Source organism: Desmodus rotundus, chromosome 12 (assembly GCF_022682495.2).
Source record: "Desmodus rotundus isolate HL8 chromosome 12, HLdesRot8A.1, whole genome shotgun sequence".
In the NCBI taxonomy this organism is placed as follows: Eukaryota; Metazoa; Chordata; class Mammalia; order Chiroptera; family Phyllostomidae; genus Desmodus; species Desmodus rotundus.
In genome coordinates, this window is record NC_071398.1 from 59,837,231 (window position 1) to 59,865,065 (window position 27,835).

Below are 27,835 nucleotides of genomic sequence, written 5' to 3' on the forward strand. Positions count from 1 at the left end.
TGAAGGCAAAGTGCCTGCTGTCCGCTCTGCTGCTCAGAGTTGACAATGACTGTTTCTCATGAGAAATAGAAATAAAAACAAATCGCTCAGTCTTGGATTTATATGCACTTGTGAATACAGCACCCCTCTCACACACATGCACGCCCACACACACACACACTTCCCACAGTGATCAAGCAGAGTAGGTTCAAAGTAAGGGGTGGTCTTGAAAATCTAGTCAAAGCTGAAAAGAAGGACCCCTGCCTCAAGGCCTCTGCCCTAGCCAATGTAACTCTTGTTTCTGTGCTTCTTCCACCCCTTGCTTTCATCCAACACGAGGCACAGACACACACAAGACACAAGCAGCACTGTGTTTGGAGACGTCTCCCTTCCAGTTAAGGAGGAAACAGTACCGAGATTTAATAAAAAAAAAAAAATAAGAAGAAGTCAGCTACTTATCACCTCATATAGCAATTGCTCAGTCTTTAGGGTCTTTCCTGTATTAATCAATAAAAATATAATTGCTCAGTAAAGGGTGATGCCTAGCACAGAGCAGACGTTCAGTAATGCTCATGAATGAATGAACAAACAGATGAGCGCGAACAGTGAACAATAAAGATGAAGGTGACAGAGTTCACTGAAATGCAGTCATGTTATTACAGCCTTTTATTTGCTGGAGCGTGGACAAGGGAGCTGCCTAAACAGGACCCTAATTACAAAGCTGCCACACATTTTGCAAGGGTTTATGGGAAATGGTATCGGGTCTTCCAAGTCTTTCTATAACATGAGCAAGGTGTTTATCTCTTTCTCCCTCACAAGGATTTTGTAGTTCATCATGTTGTTTGGTGTGTTTTTTATTTCTTTCTGTAGTTTAAAACTATCACAAGCTAAAAACCCAGCTCCCTGATACCAGCGATCCCAGACCGGCCCTTTATACACTGGACACCAGCTCCCCAAGATCCTACCGTCCACTCAGCCTTGACAGGTTGCCAGGGCCTCCTGGGAGCCCTGAAGAAAGTCCAGCTCAGTCCAGAGCCCCAGGCTCTCCCTGGGAGTCTCAGGGGTCTCAGCACTGACCTGCGCCCCACAGCCTGTAACTGCCGGAGTAATTCTGACGCGGATGCCCGATGAGAGCTGGCCCGACTGGAACGATCATCATCTGGGACCCCTGGTACCAGCAGGTTCGGGTTCACTGGGTCTGGGATGGGGCCTGGGAGTCTGGGTTGCTCCCTAACTCCCAGGTGATGACGATGCCAATGGTGCCTGCAGTGACATGAGTCTGGACCTTTCTGAAGTCACACGAGTGCCTCCTACCAGAGCCTCGGGAGCAGCCACAGAGGAGCCACATGTGCTTGGATCAGAGAGAGGTTTGGGGACAACTTTCTGTCTTAGCACAAGCCCTTTCCAGCACAGTCTCTGGGGCCAAGACGTAAACTGGAACCCCGACGCTGCCACACTCACGGGTATTGAGCCCTTGGGCCAATTACTATTTGTTTGTGCCTCAGTTTCTCCATCTGTAAAATGGGGGTGATAATACCTGCTTAATAAGATTGTTGTGAAAATTAGCAAACAACTCTAAATTTGAAATCCAACTCTCCTCTTAGGTCTTCCAGCCTTTAGATTTGGAGAAAATCACCCAACCTCACCACACCTCAGTCCCCTCATCTGAAAAAGGACAGATGTTAACACCTAACTCACAGAGCTGTTTTGAAGATTGGGTGAAATAATGCAGTATCTCCCACCTGGGACGCATTCCTGGGGTTCACATCCATTTCAAACATTATTGAATGTAGTTCAGAGGAAATAAGTAATAAAGCTAAACTATTCAGAGGAAGTTCTTGGAGAAAACAAAATTTTACCTGAGCCCTAAAACTATGTATGAGGATGTACAGGGTGCAGGGGACGCGCCATTTCAGAGTCCAAGGGGAGCACGCAATCCCCACACCGTCCACCCGGCTCCTGCTGGGTCGCCCTCTAGGCCTCGCTTCAGCAGCCGCTGTCTCCGCTCCCGCAGGCAAGGTTCACCCCGTGCCCCACACGGGCACAGAAGTCGCTCCTTGCCAGCATCATCAGGCCATTGGCCTCCCACCCTAGACTCAAAGGTCCGCCATGCTGGGGCTGCATCCACTCTGCTCCCTGTGCACCCCTCGCGGTGGCACCAAGTTCAGGTATATATTAGCCATTCTGTTCAGTTTTTTGCATAATTTAATGAAATAAATAGGATTCAGAACTCAAATGGTTAGCTTTCAAAATATATTTGCAATGAGATGTAATTACCTTCTAAGAATGACATGGAAAATGCCATCATTTCCACTGGGGCCTGTCAACGGCAGCAAGGACTGAAGGACAGCACTCCAGCCCCGGTGGGGACACAGAGCGCAGGCCGGGGCTGCACTCCGACAGGCAGGAGGGCAACTGCGTCCACACTGGTGGTGACATGCCGTCATCATCCGTGCATTCGCGTGAGGGGTTGCCGAAGCCCAGCCAGCCTCCCGCCCAGCGAGTGTCGAACCGCAGGCCAGTTACTCACCCGCTCGGTGCCCCATCTCCTCGTCTTGAAGTACGGCTAACGATAGCATGTACGTAATTGGAACTTCATACTTATTAAATAAATTGATACGTGTCAGGGACTTCGTTAGGCTGACGCCTAGTAAGGGTTATATGATGTTAGCTATTGCTGCTGTTTTTATGGTTACTCTTAATGGTAGACTATTTTTTTTTTCACCTGCTAATTAAAATTCGCCCTTATATCAACCTCAGACCCCATCCATGTTACACAGTAACGAACAGAACGCAGTCTTGCCACTTGTGACAGCATGGATGGACTCAGAGAACATCGTGCTGAATGAAGTAAGTCAGACAAAGACAAATACCCATATGGTTTCACTTATACATGGCATCTAAAAAAACAAAATAAATGAAGAAACAAAAGAGAAACAGATGCATAGATACACAGCGCAAACTGATGTTGTCAGACGGGAAGGGGTCCTGGGAAGGTGGGCAAAATAACAGAAGGGATTAAGATGCACAATGCCAGCTATAAAAATTCAAAGTGTACAGTAAAATTATAAACCCTTTAAAACATAAGATTTATAATTGCTTCACAAAATATATACAGCTTGGCAAATGCAGGTTTACAGTGGTGAGTGCACGAAACAGTTTATTCTTGCATTAATTATTCGTTACTGTATTATTTTCCATACAAACAACTGCAAACCTACTTTTGCCCCGCCCTGTATCTGAAACAAATGGGCTTTATATCCGCAGTGGGTTCACGTGCACCTGTGCGCCTGGAGATGCAAGTTGGAAACAACCCATCTGAAGAGAACAGGGCAGAGACACGGGGCGGCCGGAGGCAGACAGACTAGACACGAAAGCGACTGCAGTCCTCCGGGTGCTTCTCAGGTCCTCTCCCGCTCACAGGGCAGACAGAGCCATCAGCCGGTGGGGCTGCGGGGTGCTGCACTCAGGTGGTGCTGCACTCAGGCAGTGCCGGGAGGCGCTGTGCAGAAGCCAGGCGGGCACTCGGCCCTGCACATTTAAGTGCGCATACCAACCAAGTGAGCAGTCCTTCTAAGAACGGTTTCTCTTAACGGCTATTTTTTGCCTCCCAATCTTTAAGGCAGGAAGATGGCTTAACACATCAAAGAAGCATCATTCATTCTGTATGCACGGCTCTAGAGGAATTTTCCCCATCAATATTTCATGAAACAGACTCCCCAGAATGAGCGTGCAGACGGAAGGTCGGAGACGGCTAGTTGCTGCAGACATTGGAAGGCTTGTCTCCTGCCTGCTGATGTCACAGCTGGAGGCTGTCTATACTCGAGACAACAGCTACTACCGCCAGGAGCAGAGGTTTAAAGGAAGAACTCTAGAGAGACCTCTGTTCTACGAGCAAACAAAAAGCCCTACAGTCCCCTACATTCAGTACGTGCTCCTGCACCCCACTCTGACGGTGTTCCTGGTATTACTCACTCCTGCTTTTTCCTCTCTATTTCCAGCCGATTGTCAGATGATTCTTAGTCAGTAGCGATTCTGTCACATGATAAGATGGTGCATAGTTCCTCCTTCACCCTAAAATTTCACCAATGCAACAGAATAATATTTGTGAAAATCTCAGAATTTGTGACCACTCCTATCTCAGCTCCAGATCTGTTTTTCTAAGTCTTTTCTGAAATAAAAACAGAAGGCCCACTAGAAGCAAACTGGAGAATGGTCAGCGACCTGTCCCTGCCTTCCCCCAAGATGTCCTCCTGAGCTCCTGGGAGCCCAGAGCCATGGCCGGGTGGCTTCCTTTGCAGAGAACTTAGCACAGCACTTCATGCAACTTCCATTTTTCATATGATTTGATGATGATTGCAACCCTGGTTTAGATTTTTCTAATCTTTATTGTACCTTAAACGCCTGAATACATTTCAGAACTTTGCTTCGATATTGCTAGGTCCTCTCCATGCAAATAAGCCTTCCTTCCCCAAAGCAGTCGTCCTTGAAGTGGGGTCCTGGACCAGGAGCGTCAGTATCAGCAGGGAGCTTGTTAGGTATGAACATTCTCTGACTCACCTCAGCTCTCCTGAGCCACGAATTCTGGGGATGGGATCCAGCTATCCATATCTTTACAAGTCTTCTGGATAATTATGGTAGCTACTAAAATTTGAGAAGCATTGCTTGCGAGGTAGGCAAATTTGTTTTCAAACATGTTATATTGAACCCCAAAAGATCAATATCAATGTGCCCATGTTGTTGAATCTTTCTCCAGGGTTAAATTACCTGCTTAAAATCATCCGGCGGCCCCTATTCCCTGCATAACAAAATAAAAGTCCCTCAGCTGGATCGACAAAGACCTCTACAAGCTGGCCCCCATCCAACCTCACCTTCCACACACGCCACCCCTGCCTTCCACACATACCACGCCCCAGGGCCATGGTGCACAGTCCTACCCCATGCCAGCCTCCGCGGGGCCCTCAACCCAGAACACTCTGCCCTCCTTCTCACCTGGAAGACACCTCTCCTCCTTGAAGACCAAGCTCTGACAGCACCTCCCACCCTGTTTCCCCAAGTGGAGGGAGAGGCTGTGTCCCCAAGGAGCCCCTGGCTTCCTATCCATCTGTCTCTAAGAGTGTCTACTATGTTGCAGCTTACACTCCCAGGGTTGCATCCCCTGGGACAAGCACCGAGCAGTAAAGGAGCAAAGGCTGTACCTTCATGCTGTCTGTGGTCCCGGAGCTGAGCCCAGTGCCTGAGCCCACTGGTTTGACATGTTCGTTGCTTAACCGCTCGATGCTGGTATCACAGTCCCAAAAAGGAACCCAAACGTTTATATATTCTGCACTCAGGCAAGTGTAGCTAAAACCAAGGAAAGAGATCATATGACTATGTCCTGTTACCTGGGGCTGGGCCTCTGTGCAGATGGAGATTTACCAACAGGAAAAGCAAGTGCTCCAAATCAGGAAGCATGGGTTTCTGTGACACTTCTTGCAAGTTGCTCAACCTTGAGCAAAGGAGTCCCTGGGTCTGTTTTCTCATCTGTGGAATGGAAAACACACCTGCCCTGTGCACCTCACTCGCTGTTGTCACGACATGAGTCACTGCCTGTTGTGAAAGCTATTATCCTTTCATCATCATGTCCTATCCCTATGCAGTTTGATCTTATGATAAAATATTACAACATAACAAACATTGAAGCACACTAGGGTATAACAATTTCAATACATCCACTAAACATGAGGCACTGTCATAAGAGGAAGGGGGAAAGGAAAAAAGTTGTTCACGAGCTAAAAAACATGCCTTTGAACTTGACCCAGCAGAGGTGTCTCAGCCCAAGGAAACTTCCTGTGGATATGTGCTCTACAGAGTCATTGTGGTTTTTTCTATCCATCTTCATGCTCCTACCCTTCAACTGTCCTCCAGCTTCTGATTTCTGCAGGTGAAATCAGCGAGGGCTGATGCTTGTGGTTTTCTTTCCTTCTACACACTGTTTCCATTCTGCACCTCTAGGAAGACAAGGGCAGTCTGCCAGTTAGATTTATCACTGGTCTCCCAAGAACCTCATGCTGTACACGTAAGCTAAGCCCCAGGATGCCTGCAGAAATGTTTATCAGGCGACTTGCAACTCTAGGCTTTTTGGCAAATAAAAGGGGGGATGGGGCAGGGTCTCCCATTCCCAGTGTGCTCTGCCAAGTGGACTTGATGCTAAAGGCAAGACAAAAGGAATTTGAAGTTGACTCTGACTCTGGAAATTCTGTTTAAGGAACGTCAGCTGTTTACGAAGCTTAGTTATTTTTTAAATGAAGTTTACTTCTTTTGTGTGTGTGTGTGTGTGTGCGCGCTAATCTGTAATCTCCTCTTCTTGGCAATATCTGCAGTCTATTTTGACAGCCCCGTTCACAGTTGATTAATCATCATCTGATGTGATGACTTCTCTATTTTTCAGCTTTTAAAACGCTTCAAGGAAAGCCTGTCTCCCCCAGCACTCATGTGCTCAAAAGTGCGGGCCATTGTTACTCTGAAGAGAGCTGGGAGATCAAACATGGGCTTTACCATGATACCAGTGAGCACAGACACGGGCCAGGCAGGGGAGGACATTTCCTGGAGCCTTCTGGCTCCCTCTAGTTATAAAATTGAGGCCCACATTTAATCCTTCCACTCCCCTTCCTTCCCCTCTTCTCTCTGTCTCCCCTTCCTCTGGAGCAGAGAGAGAGAGAGAGAGAGCGTGCACATTTATTTTGCTTCCTTTTCTCATAAACAGGCCCCAAGGAGGAACAGCCCCATCTTTGTCCTTGAGGACAGAAAGAGCATCTCCACACCACGGGAGAACCCTGGGGTCCAGGCCTTCCCGCATCCTGGGCCAAAGGGGCAGCAAGCCCGTCCTCTGGCAGTGGGACTCTGCCTGCACATCAGAAACTCCACAGGGCACCAGTCTCACCCCTGATGCTCCCCAGTGCTCAGCCGGAGGACACCTTGGCCAAGGCAAAGGTACGAGGGCCAAGGACTCGGGACGACAAAAGATGTTCATAATTAAAAATTGATCTCCATTACAGAGTAGCCATTTAGGAATATGCTTATGGAGTTTTTAATAACAGGAAAGTGCATGTGTTGGATGCTATCGGAAAGAAAGCTGGATCAAAAAGTCATGGGGAAAAAACCCACAAGCACGTTACAATGTGTATGGAGGAAAGGTTGAAGACGCCAGAAGTTAGCAGTGGTGGTCTCTGAGCAACTGGACACGCTGACCCTTCACTTCTCTGTTTTCCTGGGTTTTCAAAATTGAGGATATATTGCTGCTGCGATGGGAATAAATTTAAAATTTGGGGGTTATATATAAAAAAATGTTTAAGTAAATTCAACCAAATATTTTTCCTGCCATTCACTCATTCCATTAATGTGTATTGAACACCCACCCTACTCCAGCCACTGTTCTGAGCACTGTGGGCTATTGGGGTGAATGAAACCAAGTCCCTGCTTTTACGGGGTCTCACATTCTAACAGGAAAGCGGGGAGATGATGGTGGCGTCAAAAGTAGACCAGTCCAAGGGTAAATGACAACATCAATACAAAGGCCTACTATGCAGAGCATAGTGTATACTATACCGTCTTGTATTCCATACTAGGTATTACAAAGTGCTACATCACAATGCATACTATTATTATTATTATTATTATTATTATTATTATTACTATTATTGTTATTACAGCAATTTTCAACTGGGGTGCTGCAAGAATTTCTAAAACATGCAATGCTTGACTCTTCAGTCAGGAACACAGACTGCTTTTCCTTTAGACTATCAAATGACAACAGCCAACACTACGATAGTTGTCCAGAGTGAAAGAATCAAAATCATACCTATTCTTTTTGTCAGATCAGCAAAAAAATACATTTTTGGTGTGCTGCAGAATTTTAGTAATTAGTTCATGTTTGCCATGAGATAAAGATTGAAAATTACTGTTATACTATAAAGTAAACTGACAGCACAGTATGTCTATGTATCAAAAAATATGGAATTGATATACAGTATACAAAAACACTACGCAGCCCTGGCTCATGTGGCTCAGTGGATTGAGTGCCGGCCTGCGAGCCAAAGGGTCACCAGTTCAATTGCCAGTCAGGGCACATGCCTGGGTTGCAGGCCAGGTCCCCAGTAGGGGGCGCACAGGAGGCAGCCACACTGATGTTTCTCTCCCTCTCTTCCTCCCTTCTGCTCTAAAAATAACTAAAATCTTTTTAAAAACTACTATGCAGCCGTTAAATATAATTAAGCAATGATACAGAGAAATTTTCAAAACCTAGTCTATAGAACAGTGGGTAGAGCACACTGCCCACACACACCTGTTCAGGTGTGTCTCTAGAGGAATGCATAAGGAGCTGTTCACAGTGGTTGTCTAGGGAAGGGGGTCACTAGGGAATCAGAGGACAGAGGTACGAGGCAGATTTGCTTGACATATTTGAATTATTTAAGATATGGGGGTTTTGCCTATTTTTTTTAAATAACTTAACATATTTTTTAAATGCTATCTGTCCAAAGCAGCCATGTGGTGTGTTCCATCTTTTTGGAACACATATTTAAATTCTGACTACCCTATCACTCGCTTCTATTTAAATTATTTCTATGGAAAGAGTATCAATTTTCACAGAATGCTATATTTAGAGGACACTATCTACTCATTTAATGTTCCAAAACAGAAAACTTAGATTCTTTAAATTATCTTTGTATATTTTTATTCAATGACCTGCTCGATGAGCTAAAAAGCTCCCTGGGGGCTGGGAGTCACCTTGAAGGGCTTAAGGAAATAGAAACTTGGAACAGGGGCCCTGCGGGCAGGTTCGCAGCAACAGCCCCTCAGTGTGTGGGTCCCTCCTCTTCACATCAACGCCAGAGAAACCCACTCCTCGCCAGGCACCCCACTTGTCTGGGGACGGCCCAGGGCACTCGCCATAAGGCACTCCACACATTAGGTAGAAACCTGCAATCGCCAACTGAGTGTTTCCCCACACCTGGGATATCGCCCCCTCAGGCACCCCCTTCCAGAATGGCACCAGTGTTTCTGGATGCATGTCCAATGCATCACTTCCGAATGCTGTGTCCCCACAGTCACTGAGAGTCACCCCTGCGGGGCCCCAGGCCCCAGAGTGCATTTCTGCACTCCCTTCCTCTCTGAAGCACCTTCTATGAGGAGCACCCAGTAGGTGCTCACCTGGGTTGCCCTGAACTGAGACACCCCATGTTCCAGTGCCCTCTGGGCAGACAGCCCAAGAGTGGAGAAGAGAAGGTAGCCACCAGGCAGTGGGACTGTCCCAACCACAGGGACGGCTGAAAGGGCACAGACAAGAAAACGGTGACAAGCTTCTGCTCCTCGTGAGGCTGGGCCACTTGTGTGCGCATCTTCTGCCGGCAGGGGGAGGAGGACGCTTCCCATGGTGGCCAGCACCAGGCGCGGTGGGTAACAAGCCTCAACTGTGGGGCAGGATGGGGCTGCGACCTTGCCTTCCTCCTCGTCGAACCATCTCATGGTGCGTTCAGCTGTGTGGGCTGCACCAGTTGCTGGCCGCCAATAGCACTCCAGCAAAGGGCACAGCCACTCTTAAGATAACACACGCGACACTAACTGAACCGGCCTGTGTGTAGGCTGATCCAGAGCTGCTAGAACTCTCCTGCAACTTCTCTTAGGCTCACCCTCCTCTCCCCACCACCCCAGGGTGTGGCCCACACCCACGCCACTGGAGGCAACTGCTTTCTGAAGGTACCTGCACCGTTAGGGTTCCAGATAGAGTTGGTGAGTCTTCCTCCCTTGGCCATGTGATTTGCATGGTCTCAAGGTGAAAGGCAGACAGCTCATTATAGAACTTCGCTGGTTTGGCTGCCTCGTTGGAGGGGTTAGCCTCCACCTGTGGAAAGACGCAGAGCCCTCTGATAACCCGGAGGCATCTCCCAGAGAGGCCAATGGCTGCGTGCCTCTCTTCATCCTCTGCCGCTTCCCCAAGGGCTTGGCTTTCCCGTTGGCGTATGTTCCTCCACAACCCCTGGCAGCTGCTGCTCAGGATCCTAGGATTCCAGCAGGCGAGGAATGTGCATTATGCAAACCATGGCAACCAGAAACACCAACATCTCCTGCGCCCCCCCTGGAAACTACTGGCACTGCTTTTGAACAAAGTATTCGAACAGCTGCGTCCCAGGAATGAGCTCTGAGCCTTGCCAGAGGGGCAGTGTGGTGACAGGCTGGTAACAAGGGTCCGGGAGTCGGCCTGCATCGGGACCCTGGTTGCAAGCCTTCCTGATTGTTTTATCTTGAGCAAGAATGGAAGCTTCCTGTTGCCTCAGTTTCCTCATCTGTAGCATGGGAGAAATGTCGCAAAAGGCAGTTATGGAGCTTAAATGAGTTAACACAACTGAAGTGCTTAGAGTTGGCCTGGCCAGGATAAGCCCTGGATACACGCTGGCTTGGCTGGAAGATGAGCCTGTTGATGCCCAGGGAGTTAACATTTACAGACCCGTGCTGCTCAAAGTTCTAACCCCAGGACAGACCTCTCCCGAGTGGCTGATGGAGAACCTCGTCTTTGATGTCTCCAAGGCTCCTCAATCTCATTGTATCCAACCCGGTTCTCTCCAGGGCTATCTGCCTCTGAGAATGGAACCCCCCATTCTCCCAGAGTGGAAGCCAAGACCCAGCCTCTCCCTTGGCCTCCACAGCCCCCAAATCCAAGCCATCATCTAGGATATGCCAACCCCTCCAAACTGGGCTCTCCCATTCTCTCCTGACCCTGTCCAATCTGTTCTCCAGGCAGCAGCCAGAGGAACCTGCTAAATCATAAAAGTATCTGTCACCTGCACACTCACGCACACTACCTAAAGTCCTATAGCATCTCCCTACTGGCTCTTCGCAGAAAAGTTAAAATCCTTCCAAGGCCTTGCGTGGTCTGGCCCTGACTACCTCCCAGCCTTGTGCTGCTTTCTTCTTGCAGGTCCTTGAATACATGTGGCATCCTACCCCAGGGTCTTTGCACCTGCTGTTTCCCTCACCCCTTTACCTAATGCTCATTCTTCAAATTACAGCTCAGGTGCTTTCCTGAATCCCTAAAGTCAAGTTTCTTTCTCATATGTTCTCAAAGAACCACCTACCTGTCCTTCAAACCTGTGCTTGTAACTCAATGTGCACTAGAGTGATTGCTGGAATAATGTCTGTCTTCCCAACAGCTGGAATGCTCCATGAGAGCAGGGACCCAGCGCAGCACCCAGCCCAAGGCAGGTGCTTGGGAGGCTTTTCCACCTGGTCTGCAGAAGACTTGCAGTTGTTCAGTGCTCCCCACACGTCAGCTCAGCCCTCGTGCAGACCTTGGAAGTGAAGTGCGACTGCCTCCCATGACAGCGGACGCTGAGGCTAGGACACTAGGTGACCTTTCAAGGCCATGCAGGAAACAAATGGCAGAACTTAAAGCTCGGCATTCAGACTAGAAGAAGGGCCCACATATACTTTGGACAGCCGCAGAATGTCTCTTAAAGAGTCCTTTTCCATAGTCCAGAATCTTCAGCCAGGAGCTATTCACACCGGCACTGAGGGGCTGAACTTGTCTAGACAGAGGCCCCGTGGACCTCAGATCACCGCCGTCCTTCTGGCAGCTCCGCCTCACTTGCACATCCCAGCCCAGGAGGGAGAGCGCTCTTGCCCAACACAGAGCAAGGCCTCTGCGGGTCCTGACAAAGCCGCCCAGAGCCCTGGGGCCCCCACGTGCCCCCACACAGTCTCCGGTGGGGGCCAGCAGCACCCGGACATCCCTTCACCCCATCATTCCAGCTCAGACCAGGCAAACCAAAATCCAATTCTGGTATTTTAAACAAAGGGAATTTGATGCAGGAAATTTCTTACACAGGTGACCAAAGAGGTTCATTAGCCAATCTGAGAACAGGGTGACACCCAGAGGTGAGTCACTGCCACCCCTGAATCATAAGGGCCAAGGGGGCAGGAGCCTCAGCAGAGCCCTTGAAGGCAGATAACGGCCCCCGGAGATGCCCACGTTCTAATCCATTACAGGGAACAGGGACCTCGGGGTGTGGTTAGGAAAAGGGTGGAGAGGCTATCCCAGGTTACTCAGGTGGATGCAGTCTAACCCCAAGGTTCCTTGTAAGAGGAAAGCAGGGTCACAGCAGAGAAAGCAATGAGACTACAGAAGCAGAGGTCAGGGTGATGGGTTCCAGTCAAGAAACGTGGGCAGCCACTGGAAAGGAAGCAGGCTGCCCCAGAGCGCCCGGAGGGATGCAGCCCTCTACACCCCGACTTCAGCCACACAAGATTTATTTGAGACTTCTGACCTCCAGAATTGTAAGATGATAAATTTGCATTGTTTACGTCACTGAGTTTGCGGTAATTTCTTACAGCGGCGACAGGAAATGGATACTCTCAGCTTCTCCCTGCTCCCTGCACTTCTATCTCCCTGCTGGCTGGGGACACGGGCCAAGGACCAGGGCCCCCACTGCACCGCTCCGGCAGGAAGCCTGGGCTCTGATGCACGTCTGAAACTCGTTCTGAGTTTCACTTTAAAACACTACATACATAGACCTTCCTGCTACGTTTGTTTTCAGCTGAGTGTGAGAAAGACCGACGTGCGAGAGCCTCTGCAGCTGCAGGAACGTGCACGCCATAAAAATGAGGCTTGATCTCCCCTGATTTACTCCAATTTCTCCTCACTCATGCAAACCCAGAAAAGATGTTTGGTCAAGGAGTAATTTTCACGAGATGCTCTGGTAATTTTGTGGACTCCATTTGATTTCCCTTATTTCATTAGCATGTAAATCAAAGCAGAAGACATCAGCTGATCTTTCTCCAAACAGCACCAGTATGGGAACGCAATCTGTAAAATGAAAAGCATTCCGAGAAGACCGAGCCCCACCCAGGTCACCACGTGCGCCCACTGCTGCCCACTGCTTCCTCCTCTGAGTCACTCCTTCCGCCATGTGATTTGGCAGCCCAGCTCCATCAGCTCTGCGGCCGAAAAAAAAAAATGGGTCACTGCATTGACAAAAGGACATTCACTGAAAACACAGCAGTTAAGGAAAGTCTGAGCTTCCCTGGTCTCAAATGCCCAAAGGAGGCCTGTGCCTGCCGAGCACGGGTGCCAGAAGCAGACTGACTGACAAAGCAACACAAGTCCACCACCAGCGCGCCAGGGACACGGCTAAGAATTCGATCAAACAGAAGGAAGTGGCTGAAAGCCACTGATGGAGGGGACATGAGGCCTTGAAGAAAGGCTGTTTTCTACATTACCAGCACTTAACTGAAACATTCTGGAACTGCCAGTCCCAGGACCTAAAAATAGGGCATCACAACAAACGAGTCAACAGAAAAGTTTTTATTGGTGCCATCTTACTTCTTGCCTAAATGACGAGGAAATAGATAGGGCACCCCGCACCTAAAGTCAAAGTCCCACTGGGTTCACTCTCACCATAAACACTAGCCTCAGCATGGCAGCGTTCATAAATAAACTAAGTAGCAAAACAATGGGTGGTGGTTGGTGCTAGGTGATGGGCACCCAAGTGTTTGTGGTGTTAGCCTTTGCTTAGTGTTTGTATTTTAAAATCTCAGTAAAAAGAAAGGAAAGGCGGGGTTGATCTCATTAGATGCAGGAGATCTTTCATGGTTATTCTTCCTTCACACAGCTCAGTTCATAAAAATTTGCACCCACCTCACCACGTCCCTAAGCCAGCGGACCCGACAGCACAGCAGATTCTGGCAAGCCTGCTCTCTCTCCGTGCTCTGTGGAAAGGAGAAGCCTGCCCAGAGGAGGAAGGGTGGTGCCCAGGCATGGGGGGAATGAGTGGGCAACAGGCTGAAGGGGGTGAAACAACAGCCGGAACACCCCCTCCACTGCAGAGCACTGGGAGAGGTGACACTCTGAGCCCCCTCTCAGCTGTGCTGGGAGGCCACCAGCACCCCAGGGGACACTCAGATACTACCTCAGGTCCAGTTCACAACACATTCATTGTACACCATGGGCCACGTCTGGCTGCTAAGCAAAGATGTCCCTCTAAGTGCCACTGAAGTCTGATCATCTTTAAGGGTCAAAGGATATTGACTCTGAACTGCCTGCTACGTCGGTCATCTTGCTGGTGTTGACCTAACAAAGGAAACTTCGAAGACAAACTCTCCCAGGGCTGCTGCACAGCCTGCAGGCAGAGCGGGTGAGCTGATGACACGCGCTAGCCTCCCTTTTGGCAAGCGTTTCTGAAGAGCAAGGCGAAACCCTGCTTTTCTGGAGAGGACCAAGAAAGTCAAGACATACCCTGCAGATGGGCTCATTTCCAGCGTTCGTAGCACATAATCACCAAGGGGAACACGGTGAGGAGGAGACTGGAGCCAGTCCTACTTGGAACAAACGTCGGAAACATCACAAGACTCGCTAGCTCCGGGCACTATGGGGAAGGAACGCGGACCCGTGAGGAAATACCCTGGGATCCCAGACAGCCGGTGCAACACTTCATCCACGTAGAGAGCAGTGCCCCCTGCCCCCCGTTTCCCTTCTTAACAGCTGGCCCAAAGAGCCTAAACTTAGCACAGGCGAGGTGTAGGAAACCAGATAGTGCATTCTACAGTTGGATAGGAAATACGGGGCTCAATGTGTTGAAGGTTAAGATTAATTCCTCACTTCCTCTAAATCTATTTTAAAAACAGAGCAAAGGATGGCATGTGCTTTCTCCCAACAAAATGACAGATGATCAAAGGACAGACACAATCCGTACGTCGAGCCCTCCTACTGCCGTGGCCCTGTGCCCACGGAACTTTTCTAAGTGTTTTAGCGCTGCGGTTAAAACTTGGTTGCCTGTGTTTATTCACAAAGTTCAGTAGCAACAACAGCAAGAAAAGCTGTGAATCGTGACTGGCTGAGTTGACATGACCCAGTAGAAGAGAGGAAAAAGGCAGTGGTATTGTTCTTTAGCAATCAAACTAAAACCAGACTCTCCCTTGGCAAGAAGGAATCGATGCTCCGCGTCTGTGAAATCTGCCTGCTGTTGAGGTGTAGATCAGCGTTTCTGATCCTCGGTAACCACCCTAGTAATGGTGGCACATTACTACTCCCTTTGTTCTGTAGGCAAGAGCACTCTCACTCTCTGCACACTCACTCACTGGGGCTGATTTCACTGAATTTCATAAGGAAAAGGGTGACCGCCTCCAGAAGCAAGCACTGGAGGCTTCTGAACGAGTTGTGTTTCACAAGCGACAAACAAGTTACACTTGGGTCAGACATGGGCAAAGGAAGGAGGAGAGCGGATCCTTTAACCCAGAGTGACTTTGATGGCTCTGTCGCTAAGTGTTTTCACCGCGGTCTCCCTCTGGCTGGCCTCTGAGGTCGTCATCTCTGACGTCCCTCTGAGCTACGGCCCCCTTTGAGTATCTCCAGACCCACATACCTGGGAGAAAGGCCAGTCAATCTATGATCCTTTCAGTTTAAAAAAAAACAGCTCAGCTATTGGCAGGACATGGATTCTACTGATTCTAAATTCCATTGTTATGCTCTCACTAAAGTGCTTTTTGCATCAAAGCACTTTCAGCTCAGGATGGAACCTGACCTTTGTTTGAATAGAGTGTAATGATCAAGGCCATTCATTCAAACATTCATTCACTGATTCCACAAACACTTCTTGAGTTCCTAATATGTGTTGGCTCAGCTGCGGACACCAGGAGTTCCTGCTGAACAAGACCCAGAAAGCGCCTGCTCTCAGGGAGAACAGCCCCAGCACGGGGAGACAATGAATATGAAGTTAAATAAATGAGCAGAAAACGGTGCCACGAAGAGAACACCACAGGCTGCTGCAATCGTAACTGCCAGGTGAGTCACTTCACTTGGGTGTTCAAGGAACACTCTCTGAGGAGGTGTCCTTTGAGCTGAGATGTGGATGATACAGAGGAGCCAGCCATGCGGAGGTGAGAACAGAATGTTCCAGGTGGGGACCCAAAAAGTGCAAAGGCAAGAACAAGCATAGGAAGTTCAAGGAGCAGCCAGCAGGCCAGTGGGGCTGGAGCCCAGGGAGTGTGGACCAAGGGAAGGCAGTCAGGAGGGGACAATGCTGTGCCCTGCAGGGCCTTCCTCGCAGACCATGGCAAGGAGTCTGGGAGGAGTTCTGTACTCAGTGCAGTGGGAGAGCAGCAGAGGGGAAGAGCCTCCACCAGGAGAGTGACATGGCCCAGTTTGAGTTTTTAACTTCCTGGCCACTGTGGGAAGAACATATTAGCCAAGGTGTGACAAGCACCAGACAGGTCAGGAAGCCTTTGCAATGCATGAGAGGTAGTAGGAAGAGAGCCGCAGGAGAGCGGTCAGCATGCACAAAGGCTGGCCGTACCCTGGACAGCACGCTAACAAGCCCCTTGCCTGTGCTCATTTGCCTCTCCTACAACTCCTGCTAGACGCTGAGAGAGATTAAGAAACTCACCTGAGGTCACCAGCAGCGACTCTGATCCAAATGCAGCCAACCGGACCCCGCACCCAGCACCCTGGGACTTCAGCAGCGATCACTCGGGGACCCGGAGAGAGCCGGCTGAGACGACTGTGCACACCCTTTCCAGGCATCTGACAGAGCCCTGGAATTGGAAGTTCTTCGCTCTGGTCATTCAGATTGAATTATTTTTTACACAGTGTATCTTTGTGGGTCTGTTTCTAATTAATTTAGGCACTTTCCCACCACAGCACAGTTTTACGTTGAGTATTTCCCCAAGTGATGTGAATCAGCCTCGGGTGGAAGCGGATGATCACGGTAGGGCACCTCCATGGCATTTTTTGGCCTAAACAGTCACTGGCAGGACAGTCTCCCCTGGCTGCAGTTCCAGGACAGCAGCGCCCACTTTGGAGCATTCCTGGGAACAGTGCATGCACCCCACAATGTCTGCTGGGACTCGTGGGTCAAGGCAGCTCTCTCAAATCTCCCACTCTCTCCCTCGCCCAGGACCCTAAGCTGGAACCCAACCTTCTCCACAGCCACCAGCACATCCATCCACCTGAGAGCGCCTACCATCCAGCAGTGTCCCACGGCGGAGATGGGCAGCCGACCCCACTCAGAGAAGACCTGGACTCCCAAGAAGACAGCAGTTATCCAATTGAGAAATACGACCTGCGTCTGAAGCATTTGCCCTTGGTTTGCAGCACTAGCCTCTGGGTCTTCCCCAAACATAATCAGTAAATATTTGCTCTGAAATTACGTGACAGCTGTGTAGTGGGGAACAAGCAGGTGGGCTCCCCTGGGACTGAGTCCCTTTGATGCTGGAAGATGCTGGCGACTTTAAATAAGGCGCTCCCTCCGAACACCACTCAGCGCTTCCTCTTAGTGGGTATGCTGCCTCATTTACAGGAGAGAAATTCAAAAGTACTGCCCAATTAGCAGAGGCTGGCCACATAAATTCTGGCATACACTTACAAAAAAATTAACCATTTTTTAAAACTGTCATAGAAGAATAAATAATGACATGGAAAGATGCTTATGACATGTTGAAGGGTGTAAAAAGCAAGTTTCAAAGAAGTAATATAGATCCTTTCATATGTATTTGGATTTCTGATCATTTTTATCAGTGTTTTATTATCTGCATTTTTAACATTTTACAATGAAAATGCTTTACTTTGCAATACGTAAAGAATCGATTAAAAGCATTTTTAAATTCACAAGAAAGCCTCAGCCAGCACACTGAAGCCACCAGTGAGCTGAGGAAGGCAGACCAGACGGAGTCTGACCTCCACGTGGGGTCCAGAAGCCCCTCACCCAGCGCTAGTCGATGGAAATGGAATGGCAGACTGGACCGTCTATGTAACTGAAAATGCGCTGGTAGCCACATTTAAGAAACAAGTGAAATTAATTTTAATAATTAGTTTACCCAATATATCCCAAGTACAGTCACATTTCAACATGCAATCAATGTAAAAATACTGACATGGTGGATACTCTATTCTACTAACACTTGGAAAACGTTTACACTCACGGCGCATTCCAAGTGCTCGGCAGGCATGGGCGGTCAGTGACAACAGCAGTGACAGCAGTGAGGAGAGGGGAGCAGGTGGCCAGGCTAACTGTGCCTCCAAGCCACAGGGGTCCCCCAAGCCAGTACCATGAAAAGGCACAAAACAGCAGAGGGGAGCAAGGAGAATGGTGCTGTTGCCTCCCCACTCTTGGGGTTGTGGGGTCCTGATGGAAGCTCTCTTTGAGACCCCTGCTCTTGCAGGAGACCCTTAACTGACAACTATCCTTTCTGCCTCTGGACACTGTGATGTGAGGACACAATGCTCATAGCTGCTGCAGCCATTTTGTGCCCATGAGGGGAAAACCAAGGAGTATGAAAGAAGCTGACCTGGAGGCCAATTTACCAATTCCAGTACTATGTGAGACAGTTAAGTTGTTATTGGTTAAGTCACTTTTCGTTTTGTAATCTGTTATCCTTGCCCACTCAGTGAAAAAGTTGAGAACTTCTCATCTGATATGCACCCATACACTAAGGAGTTAGAGGATAAGGCTTAAGCAACAGAAACAGATCTCTAATTCTGGCATTTCTGGTCTCATGACAGGCATAAATGTTGTTTGAGGAAGAAACAAGCAAGCTCCTCCAATGAGCGTGTGGAAATGGCCAAAAAATCCTAATATCTATATTAAGAAACAATAACTATGACCTTCCTCTGTCTGGCAACTTCATCATCTTAGAACCCAATGCAACAGAGAAAAACCAAGTTTACATGCCTCACAACAAGTTTTTCAGTTGGGAAATAGTTCTGCCCCACAAGCACCAATTAATTCTGTTTGAACTTTATTCTTTTGGGGTACAGAAGTCATAACAGAAACTACAGAATCCTAGAATGTTAGAGTTGCAAAAAAGCTGGAGATCATCTGCACCAACCATTTTACTTTACAGATGAAAACACAAACTGCCTCACCCATTACCTACAGATAATTACTGAGACCATTAACACTAACAGCACCATCTTTTTTTCAGTATGAGGGAGAATTTCTTCAAGTTTAGACCATCTATTTTAAGTAAGATTTCTACCAGGTGCTTGGCATACAGAATTTTCTTTGTAAGTCTGTTGAATACCATGGAAAGAATGAACTCATGCAAAATGAAAATAATCTGGCTTCTCTATGCTCTCAAAATATTGTCATATGAGAGAGCCGAGGTTGCTGTCCTAGGCTGCCAGGGTCAGGATAAGATATTTCTTCAAATAATTAAACAGAAGGAGCTAAGTGCATTTGCATTTGTGCGCAGTTTGCTCCTTTTCCCCCAGTAAGTGACAACACATGACCACACATGTATTAGCCGCATATGGACTATTGTTTCCCTCCGCCTACTTCACCAAATACCTAAGTATACCAGCCCACTCATGGGGGAGCCTTTGTGCCCTCCCCCCTCTCAATTCTACAATGAAATGACTCCGTGACAGTCTTTAAGCCAGACTCAGCTGCCCATCTCACCCCGGGAAATGAAGAGAGCAGCACCCCGCCCCCCAACTCTATGTCCTGCCTCCTCCTCTATGCTGTCCCCAACACCGCCTGCCCCCAGTCCAACAGCTGAAGGGAAGGCAAGACCTAAGCAATGTTTTCAAAGCAACATGCATAAAGTTTCCATCAAAAGAACAGCATTTGCACTTTGGCAAGGTATACACCTACTAATAACTGGAAGAATCTGAGAAATTTTGTGATCCTACACTTGGTAAGTTCAGAACCAAGATAACTTAGGAAAGGGAATAAAACCGACAAGTATCACTTACCTTTTCGTGAACACAAACCTTATGGTTGGGAGGCCATGGCCCTGGGGTAACTGCAGGAGAGTAAGGATGTGAGAAAATAACCCTTGAGTACAAACATCTTAGGGAGAAGTAATGTGCTAATTTACATGCGTACACAGACCAAATATGACCGGGAGCGTTCCAGACCCTTGTCTGGACAGTGGGGACAGAAGAAAGCCTGCACTGGGAGAAAGGATGTGGAGACACCAAAAAGTGAAGACGTGAATAGCAGAAAGGGTACCTGAATTTTTTTTTTTGCCTGTGCACAGTATTAAACATGACACTTCTCGGGGGCATAAGTTAGGAGCAGACAATTTATTCTCTCCAAAAAGGTGGCCTGCCCCACCTTTCTCTAGGTGGCAAGAATAATACCACTTGTTTGCATCATCTCTAAAACAGAGTTATTAGCTGAAACTGAACAGTGTCTCTCTGAAGGAGATGTGAAATGGAATAATAAGAATCTACCTGGTCTTTGTGCAAGTGGAATACTATAATAATGATCTCTCTGGACTTGGTCCCTGGTTCCTAGCACAGAGCTCCAAAAACCTTATCCAGACCTTATCCGATGACCGGTATCCTTGTAAGAAGAAGAAAAGAGACACAGATACACACAGAGGAAGGAGGAAGACCACGGGAAGACTCAGGAAGGAGAGGACCATCCGTCTATGAGCCAAGGAGAGAGGCCTCAGGAGAAACTAACCTTGCCGACTAACCTCCATAATTGTGAAAAAGTAAGTTTCTGTGGTTCTAGCCACCCAGTCTATGACACTTCGCTATGGCAGCCTCAGCACAGTTTGGGATGTGACTCCTGGTGGGTGTCCAGCTAACTTCGGGGTGGGGACTGGCCACCACAAAGACCAATCACATGATTAGAGGGTTGGAACTTTGGGCGGCTGGACCTTAGGGGACAGGAGGGGTGCTGGAGGGCGAGTTCAGTGGTGACTTAATCAACGGCACCTAGGAAACAAAACCCCAGTAAAACTCCCAGTGCAAGCTTGGAGGAGCTTCCCGTTAGCTGGGAGGATGGAAGGCCAGGATTCCGTGAGGGGAGGACTCAGAGGCGCTCTGCACCCCCTCCCCACACCCCACCTGTGTGTCTTCCCTGTGGCCTTTCCTAAACTGTATCCTTTATAACAAAACTGCAGTGGTAAGTATGAGGCTTTTATTGAGTTCAGTGAGTCATTCTAGCAAATTATTGAACCTGGAGCCAGAGAGGGTCATGGGACCCCAAAAATTTGTAACTGATCTTCAGGAGGGTGGCCCCTGAGACTTGTGGCTGCTGTCTGAAGTGGGAGACAGAGGCCTTTGCTCCGTGGGGTCTGAAGCTCACTCTGGGAAGTTAGTGTCAGAATTGAGCTGAATGGCCAGATACCCAGTGGGTGTCAGAGAATTGGCATCAGAACAGCAAGTCTTCTGAGGGCCCTGCTGTGTGAAGTCTTCTCACAAAGCATTTTCTGTTGTTCCGAGTGTAAGGCATCCCTTTCTTAGAGGGAACGCTCCTCCGAAATCATTTGAGGTTCTTTGTACTTTGTAGAAAGTAAATCTGACTAGACAGCCAAGTGAAATCAAATACTGCAAATAAAATACCAATTTCGGATTATTGTTAGAACTCTTCAAACGCTAATAGTTCAATATGAAAAGAAATAAATTTGCTATTTTATAATATTTGTTTATAATATCATAGTGGAATGGTCTTATGATATTTAACTCTCAGATACAAACAGAACACAGCCTTTTTATGATAGCACCTAATGATAGGTCACTTTTTTGTAGATTAGGCATACTTCTGATCAACATATATGTGGGCAACAATAGATTCACACTCTAATGTTTATTGTTATTTTTTTTTTAAGATAAGCCAAAGGCACTTATAAACAAAAAGGGACATGGGTTTTTAGACTGAAGACCGGATATCACGCTGAAAAGAAGAGGGGCTACCTGAGCCCATAGAAGATCCAGACTGCTTGGTAACATGTGTTAAATGGCCATGCGGGCAGAATTCTCCTATAAACATCTGCCAAACAGCGTTTAACGTCTTGAGATGGAGAGGGAATGGAGTTTGAGGACGCCTTCAATGAAGCATGGAAACGGATTAACGTTCAGAAAGGTGAATTCTCACTTTGGCACGGGGTGAGGCCCCTCTGGAGCTTCATCCTAGAAGCGGAGCAAAACAGGGAGGGAGAGGGAGGCCACCGACCAGTTCCACCCCCACTGTTTCCCTGGGCGGGTGCTTCGCTCACCCAAGCGGCCCAAACTGCTGGGAACAGCGTCAGCCTGACTTACAGTCTCTAACTCTGAGACTTCGGCTGAATTTAAATTTTCAAGTGAAATGTGTGTGTGTGTTTTAGAGATGATTTGAAATGGGAGGGTTTGAGTAAAAATGCCAATGCTTTCCTTATTTGAAAACTATACTTTTATCATTTTTAAAGTTGACATCGGGCAGTTCTAATAACACCAAAAGTACTTGGAGCTAGTCGAGAAGGGCGCCCTCGATTCCCTCAGCAGAAGCAAGAGTAAGGGAACTGCCTAAGTGGGTATTAAGTTGAGTTATGTCCAAATTGCTTTTTTTCTGGGAAAGGAACAAAGCGGCCAAAGACTGGTACAAATTAAGAAATTTAGTTAAGAAATTAAGAAGAGTGTGGGGAATATGGTTTTTAAAATAAAATTTAGTCCAAATCAATCATGCGTTTATGAGAAAAGCAATTGTTTACAGACGTTCTCACGGGAGAGAAAAAGGTCACTGTCCACCGCAACCAGAAGCACATCAGGTATTTTTTTTAATAAAAGGGAAAACCTATAATGTAATCAGATGTCCTCCAACTCCAACCATGTTTTGATGAGTCTCAAGAAACAGAGGAAATGTACATAAATTGTCACTTTTTTGCAGCATTGAATAAAAACCAGTTATTTGTCATTTACTTTGAAGTGGCTTAGCCAAAACATCATGTAGACACGTTTGCACAGATTGCTCGATCTGTTTTCTGGGTACATGGATGGGATTCACTGAGCAATTCCTTCTGCTTTTCCGGATGTTGGAAATATTTATGATAAAAAGTCTAAAAATTAGTTAATCAAACAAAAATTATTTAAAACAAACTGTATAAAGGGTAATTAATTTGAATATTCCATTAGCTTGGACCAAAAGAACCAAGTATCATTAAGGCTCTTTGAAAACTTGGTTAAAAGGCACTGACAGACGTGGGGGCGGGGCCGAGAGGGAGCAATGGCGCCCGCTTCACTCTCCTCCGGATTTCAGTCTTTCACTCCGCTACCCACAATCAAACTGGGCCGCTCTGGTGCTGGTTCCCGAGAGTTAAATTAAAGAAGGAGCGACCTCAACTTTTGGTCAACACAAAAAAAATAATAAAGAAGCCAGAATATGATTTGGAGGAAGATGGCCAGGAAGTCTTTAAAGATAAGAACTATGTGGCAGTTTTAGGACAAAATGTTCAAGAATCTTTGAAAAATGGCTCTACTACCGTTGGTGGGAATAAAGTTTATTCTTTTCAGAGTAGAAAACACCCTGAAAAGATGGCTAAATTAGCTTCAGAACTAGCAAAAACACCAAGAAAGAATGTGTCATTCAATTTGAAGAATGATCCTGAAATTATGACAAACATTCCTCAGTGTAGCAAGGGGCATTCAACTTCAGATGAAGTCCAGTCGAAGGACAGTGATAAAAGTGAATTTCTGTCAATAGCACCTCATGGTCTAAGGAAAAGATTAATAGTCCCAAGGTCTCATTCTGAGAGTGAAAGTGAATATTCTGCTTCCAACTCAGAGGATGATGAAGGGGTTGCACAAGAAGATGAAGAGGACACTAATAAAATCATATTGAGTCCAAAGAGTCAGGCTCAGAATAGACTAGTTTCAGCTCCTGTTTGCAAAGAAACATCTTCTAAGAAAATGAAAAGAGATAAAACGACTGACTTAGTAGAAGAGTATTTTGAAGCTCACAGCAGTTCCAAAGTTTTAACCTCTGATAGAACACTGCAGAAACTGAAGAGAACTAAACTGGATCAGCAAACTTTGCGTAATTTATTGAGCAAGGTTTCCCCTACCTTTTCTGCTGAACTCAAACAACTAAATCAGCAATATGAACAATTATTTCATAAATGGATGTTGCAGTTACACCTGGGGTTCAACATTGTACTTTACGGTTTGGGTTCTAAGAGAGATTTACTAGAACGGTTTCGAGCCACCATGCTGCAAGATTCCATTCATGTTGTCATCAATGGTTTCTTTCCTGGAATCAGTGTGAAATCAATCCTGAATTCTATAACAGAAGAAGTCCTCGATCATACGGGTACTTTCCGCAGTGTACTGGATCAGCTAGACTGGATAATAAACAAATTCAGAGAAGACTCCTCTTTAGAACTCTTCCTTCTCATCCACAATTTGGATAGCCAAATGTTGAGAGGAGACAAAAGCCAGCAAATTATTGGCCAGTTGTCATCTTTACGTAATGTATACCTTATAGCATCTATTGATCACCTCAATGCTCCTCTTATGTGGGATCATGTAAAGCAGAGTCTTTATAACTGGCTCTGGTATGAAACTACTACATATAGTCCTTATACTGAAGAAACCTCCTATGAGAATTCTCTTCTGGTTCAACAATCTGGATCACTGACACTTAGTTCCCTGACTCATGTCTTACGAAGCCTTACCCCTAATGCAAGGGGGATTTTCAGGCTACTAATAAAGCATCAGCTGGGTAACCAGGATAACCTTTCTTACCTTGGACTTTCTTTTCAAGATTTCTACCAGCAGTGTCGAGAGGCATTCCTTGTCAACAGTGACCTGACACTTCGGGCCCAGTTAACTGAATTTAGGGACCACAAGCTTATAAGAACCAAGAAGGGAACTGATGGAGTAGAGTATTTATTCATTCCTATTGACAATGGAACATTAACTGATTTCCTGGAAAAGGAAGAAGAGGAGTCTTGAAGCTATTCTCTATTTTTGAATATTCTGTGGAAGGTTGTTACACTCCAGCTGCCACTCCTCTAGTCTAAAGTGTTGTGTTTACTGTCCAACATCAGACTTTTTCCAGTGTATAAGATTTAAAATTGGGAGGGGGTAATGCCATGAATTAGAACCTTGCTTAGCATGGCTGGTGTACCACCTCTAGTACTGTGCTAGGGGTGGTCCTCAAGTTGGAGAAAATGTGCCTTTCATTCATTACCTCTCTGGAGATTCTTGCTGGAATGAACAGTGTGCTCAGGGACTCTTTGGAACTGGATGTTTTTGAATTCTTTTATACTAGAGATGATATTACTCCTAATTTTTTGAGGGCCTTTTAACACTCCTGGAGCTGATTGTTTGCAAATGTGCTTGTTCCAGAGTGTGGAAGTACAAAGACATTGGCATCACAGCAACTGCTTTGTTTGTTGTTCTGTCTGTCAGAACTGATTGGTGAAATGGAGAAGGCAGATCATTTCTGTTTCCGAAATGCCTTAACAATAGGTGTAAAATTGGGGAAAAGTAGGTGATCTGGCTTTTTCCTTTTGGATTTAGGCTACGTACTAGGGTAGGAGAGAGGGCATGACACTGTTCAGTTGGGATAGTGGGGAAAACATAACACGTATATAGGCAGGGTGTATACCCAGCCTAGAAAGCACATGAAAAATAATGAAATATGATTTTCAGAACAGTTAATGTGCCATCACCTTCATGATACAAGTGAGAAATCAGGCTAGAGAAATACATTTCTGAATTACATTTTAATCATTATTTTCAACAGAAAATAAAAATTTAATTATTCTTGTATATTGACATATTTTTCTTGTCTTGAATAACATGCAGGTAAGTAGCATATTAATGGCTGGCTTTAAATTAATCTTGACTTCTCTATCAAGTACACCTAAAACTCTTGAGTTTTTGAATCATTTCTTTGTAGCATATAACTAATCAATTTTATGTTAAATTTGTATACTAAAGGTTTAATGTTAAATACAATAATTAAAATATTTAAGAATTTTGTACATGATTAACCCTAAAATATTTTAAATTGTGCCAAAGGCTATTCAATGAAAAGCAGTTTCTTTCCTATTCCTGATCCAGTCCCATCGGCAACCAGTGATAGTTTCATCTTCCAGAGGTACTTTATGCACATGTAAGGGGTTTTGACTATATTTTTTCCTTTTAAAAATAGAAATGTTAGCATATTCTTGCTGGTTTGCACCTTGCTTTTTTTTTTGCTTAATATATGTAGTTTATAAATACAGTATAAAAAAGTATACAAAATCTTTAATGACTTAATGTGCAAACTTTACATTTGCCCTTAAATATCTACTAATCTATTTATTTTTGTGCCTATACTTTTTGCAAGCAGTATGTGTCCATAGTCTTTACTATTAATAAAAAGCCAATTTGGGTAGAATCTTAAAAAAAAAAAAAAAAAAAAAAAAAAAAAAAAAAGGCACTGACATAGCCTGCTTCCTATCTGAGGCTTATTAGAAGAGTTTATATTTTTTTATTACACAATAAGAACTGAGACCCCTAGGAAATAAGGGGAGGAATAAATTTACACTGTAATCAATGAAACATAAAAATGTTTTGGTGTTTGTGTTTACGCCAAATGCAGAGAATGAAAATCTAAAACCAAAAGGTCCATGCCGAGCTCTGTGGTGGATATCTATCCCCAGGGGACTTATACTTGAACAAGAAAAAGATGCTTACATACTAAATAACCAGATGTGACAAAAATACTAAATTAAGTACCACTGTAGGTTAAAATGCATTATCGAGGCTCTGGATGGTGTAGCTCAGTGGATTGAGTGCAGGCTGCAAACCAAAGGGTCACCAGTTCGATTCCCAGCCAGGGCACCTAGGTTACAGGCCAGGTCCCCAGTGGGGGCCACGTGACAGACAACTACACATTGATGTTTCTCTCCCTCTATTTCTCCCTCCCTTCCACTCTCTAAATATGCATAAAATCTTTTTAAAAAATAAAATGCATTACTAATACACAAATATTGGCCATATCTGGTAGGCAGAATAAAGGTTCCCCAAAGAGGCCTGTGTCCTAACCCCCAAAACCTTCCATGGCAAAAGAGACTTGGTAAGACTTGGAAAGTGTGATTCAGTTAAGGACCTGGAAATGCAGAGACTGCCCCGGACTGTTTGGTGGGCTTGCTCTAATCACACAGGTCCCTACAAGAGAGCAGCAGGAGAGTCAGGGATGGGATCTGGGGAGCAGAGTTTGGAATGATGTGGGGTGACAAGCCAAAGAATGTGGGCTTTCTCTAGAAACTAGAAAAGGCAAAGAAGTAGATTCTTCCCGAAAGTCTCTGTAAGAAATGGATTCTTCCCTAGAACCCCTTGCTGACTCATTTTAGGTTTCTCACTTCCAGAACTATAAAATACTAGATTTCTGTTGTTTTAAGCCAAGAAATGTGAGGTCATTTGTTATAGCAGCAAGAGGAAACTAGTACGCCATATGATAAACAGGGGTGCTGTAGTGGTGAGGAAGGAGAAAGATCAATGTATATTAACTAGACAGGGTCTCGTGAGGGAGATGAGAGACCTGAAAGGCTCTAAAGGCTATGCCAGCTGGGGATTGCCTTTGCTCGTAACACAAAGCTATCACAACAGTGTAAACAAACACACCACTTACATTCTCCCACCACAACAAACCTGAGAGTGGGCAAGACAGGCTGCTACAGTGACTCTACAATGTCAAGTTTTTGGGCTCCTTTAAATTTTGGCTCCTCCATCCTTAGCATGTGGCTCAGCCTTATGGTTGCCTCTTAGCCACAAAATAGCTGCTCCATCTCCAGCCTGACTTCTTTATCCCAGATAGGAAGGAGACAGCAACAAAGAGAAAAAGTGGTACCTCTCTGAGAAAAGCAAAAATTTCTAGGAAATCTCCAGCAGATAAGCTAGAACTGTGTCGCATAAATATTCCCAGCACCAAAGAAAGCTGGCAAAATGTAAATTAACGTCCCAGACTAAATTAGGATTCTGCAGGTAAAAAGAAGAGGAGAATGTACTGGTTAGGTTGGCAACCAGGGGTACGTGAAACGAAGGACCTACAAGTTTTGAATAGCTGCAGAACTCAAGATGGTGTTCTAAACAAGACAGAGCATCACCAACTCAGGTGGAAGTTGGCCT

General features: G+C 46.2%; 1 pseudogene; it reads left to right on the forward strand.

Annotated features, from left to right (window-relative positions):
- The first annotated feature begins 3,703 nt into the window (after positions 1–3,703).
- Positions 3,704–26,102, forward strand: LOC128779755 (origin recognition complex subunit 2 pseudogene; annotated as a pseudogene).
- Positions 26,103–27,835: the final 1,733 nt, after the last annotated feature.